Here is a 3,490-nt window from a genome sequence, read left to right on the forward strand (position 1 = left end):
AGAAGGCACCTGGACCTCAAGAAATATTTTTCTTGAAAAATAAGTAAGCAACCAAGAGCACTCAAGCTTTCCTATTGTTAAATGCATTTCATTGAAATGAATATGTTAATGCTCCCATCACCTGCCCTTGTCAGGCAAAATTCCTGCTCTGATCTCACTTGCCCTAACAGCTTATAGTCTTGACTGTATCTCACAGGCTTATCACAGAGATTGCATTCCTGTAGTATGGGTTGAGGGAATTAAACTTTTCACTCTTTAATTTGCAGGTGAGGTCTCCTTAAACCATGGAGAGAAGCAATCATACAGTAACTGAGTTCATCCTAGTGGGTTTCACAACGGACCCAGTGATGCAGTTGGTCCTGTTCGTGGTATTCCTTGGTGTGTACTCTCTGACCGTGGTAGGAAATGCCACCCTCATGGTATTGATCTGTAATGACTCCCGGCTACACACAGCAATGTATTTCTTCATTGGGAATCTGTCCTTTCTGGATCTCTGGTATTCCTCTGTCTACACCCCAAAGATCCTGGTGACCTGTATCTCTGAAGACAAAAGCATCTCCTTTGCTGGCTGCCTAGCTCAGTTCTTCTTCTCTGCTGGCTTGGCATATAGTGAGTGTTACCTATTGGCTGCCATGGCTTATGACCGCTATGCAGCCATTTCCAACCCCCTGCTTTACGCTCAGGCATGTCAAGGACATTGTGCATCTCTTTGGTTATATTTTCCTATACTGGAGGTTTTGTCAATGCAATAATTCTCACCAGCAACACATTCACCTTGGATTTTGTGGTGATAATGTCGTTGAAGACTTATTCTGTGATGTCCAACCCCTGGTGAAGTTGGCGTGTGATGTGAAAGAGAGCTACCAGGCCGTGCTGTACTTCCTCCTGACCTCCAACGTCATCGCCCCCACACTGCTCATCCTCGCCTCCTACCTGTTCATCATCGCTGCCATCTTGAGGATCCGCTCCACCCAGGGCCGCTACAAGGCCTTCTCCACCTGCTCCTCCCACCTGGTCTCCGTCACCTTGTACTACGGCTCCATTCTCTACATCTACTCTCGCCCAAGTTCCAGCTATTCCCTTGAGAGGGATAAAATGGTATCAACATTTTATACTGTCCTGTTCCCCATGTTGAACCCCATGATCTACAGTCTGAGGAATGAGGACGTGAAAGAAGCCCTGAGAAAACTGGTCTGGTTAACACAATCGGAAATCTGAGTTGGCCTGTATTTCTCAAATCAGTGCTCATGGAGAATGGGCTGCTTCAGAGGCAGCATGGGGAACTGGCTTTTTTTAAACAGCACAGCTTTTTTTTCCTAGTCAAAGAAATCCAGTGAAGAAAGTTTTATTTATATTAGTTTGACTTGCTTTAGTGATCAAACTATAATTTATATTTAAAATATTAGTTCAATTGAATATTAACATAGTTTTAAAAATCAGCCTCAGGGCTTAATAAAAAATAGAAGTATATATATTGCTTCTAAGAACCTAAAAGATTATATTTTCCTTCACTATCTCCTTAAGAGCAACCTATTTTTCCACCTACATACTGAGCTTTAAGGGAATGTGAGGAAATGCTGGAGATTTGTGTAATCCACCCCAAATCCTTCTCATCCAGTACTTACAGAACATCTGCAATAGAAGAATTTTTTTTATTTTTATTTATTTATTTTTTAATGTTGGGGAGCCTAGGTGGCTCATTCAGTTAAGCATCTGACTCTTGGTTTCAATTCAGGTCATGATCTCAGGGTCATGGGATCCAGCACCAAGGTGGGTTCTGTTCTCAGCAGGAAGTCTGCTTGAGATTCTCTCCTTCTCCCTCCGGCCCTTCCCCTGCTATTTCTCTCTCTCTCTTTCTTCATCTTGCTCTCTCACTCTCAAATAAAATAAATTAAAATCTTTATAAAAAATAATTTTAAAATGTTAAGAATATTGTGATGAAAGGAGAAGGCATTGAGGTGTTATTTGAAATCCTTATCAAAATACCAATGTCATTTTTCTCAGAAATATTAAAAAATGTTTTTTAATGCTTATGTAACCACTAAAGACCATGAATAACCAAAAAAATATCTTGAGCAAGAAGAGCAAAGGTGGTGGCATCACATTTTCTGATTTTATAATATATTATAGAATATAGTAATTAAAGAGTACAGTACTGGAATAAAAACAGACATATACACTCATGGAGTAGAATACAGAGCCCAGAAATAAACCTACATATACATGGTCAACAGATCTCAACAAAGGCACAAAAAAACACAATGGGGAAAAGACAGTCTCTTTAATAGATGTTGAGAAAACAAGATGTCTTATGCAGAACGGTGAAACTGGACTTTTATCACACACCATATACAAATATCAACTCAGAATGGATTAAAAACTTAAATGTAAGACATGAAACTGTAAAGCTACTAGAAGAAAATATAGGGGAAGAGGCTCACCAACATTCTCAGTGCAAATTCTTTTCCGCCCTCAGTGCCCTCTGGTGGGCATTTGTGATGGAGTGCGAGTATCTTCACCTCCTTTTCAAGAGTTCCATCTGTATACCTCTCTCAGACTTCCTTGTCACTAACTTTCCAGTTTTATTCCCCCTGTTCAGAAAGTCAGTCCACTACTTACTGTTCATTAAACAGTATAGAGACAAAATTCATTCCACCACTCTTCATATACTTTGAGAAGACACCTGATATTTTGCATGATTTTTGTACACTTTAGACCTAAATTTATATCCATAATACTACTGTCCACCTAAGAATCAGTATTTTTTTTGAGATTTTATTTATTGGAGAAAGAGAGAGAGAGAGCACAAGCTGGGGAGAGTGGGTGCACAGACATTGGGAGAGGGAGAAAACAGATTCCTTGCTGAGCAGGGAGCCCAATGCTAGGCTCTCTATCAGGATCCTGGGATCATGACCTGAGCCAAAGGCAGACACTTAACTGACTGAGCCATGGAGGCACCCAAGGAATCAGTGTTTCTAGAGGATAATTCAGTCACTATTTTACAGTGAGAAAATAAATAGCATATGCTTGAAATATTCTGTTATGTCTAGAAAACATGGAAGATTCTACAAATTGTAAGAATCAGAAGAGACCCTGAATCGCTCAGGAAATGTTGAAAAACAAAAATAAAACTGGGGGCATCACGTTACCTGATTTCAAGCTTTACTACAAAGCTGTGATCAACAAGACAGCATGGTACTGCCATAAAAACCGACACATAGAGCAGTGGAACAAAGTAGAGAGCCCAGATATGGACCCTCAACTCTATGGTCAAATAATCTTCAACAAAACAGGAAAAAATATACAGTGGAAAAAAGACAGTCTCTTCAATAAATGGTGCTGGGAAAACTGGACAGCTATATGTAGAAGAATGAAACTCGACCATTCTCTTACACTGTACACAAAGATAAACTCAAAATGGATAAAAGACCTCAACGCGAGACAGGAATCCATCAGAATCCTAGAGGAGAACATAGGCAGTAATCTCTTC

The 3,490-nt window shown here is 40.0% G+C and overlaps 1 pseudogene; it reads left to right on the plus strand.

Annotated features, from left to right (window-relative positions):
- Positions 1–284: 284 nt before the first annotated feature.
- Positions 285–1,218, plus strand: LOC123388612 (annotated as a pseudogene).
- The last annotated feature ends 2,272 nt before the right edge of the window (positions 1,219–3,490 follow it).

This window comes from Mustela putorius, unplaced genomic scaffold (genome assembly GCF_011764305.1).
Source record: "Mustela putorius furo isolate JIRA1106 unplaced genomic scaffold, ASM1176430v1.1 tig00000127_pilon_pilon_pilon, whole genome shotgun sequence".
NCBI classification, from domain to species: domain Eukaryota; kingdom Metazoa; phylum Chordata; class Mammalia; order Carnivora; family Mustelidae; genus Mustela; species Mustela putorius.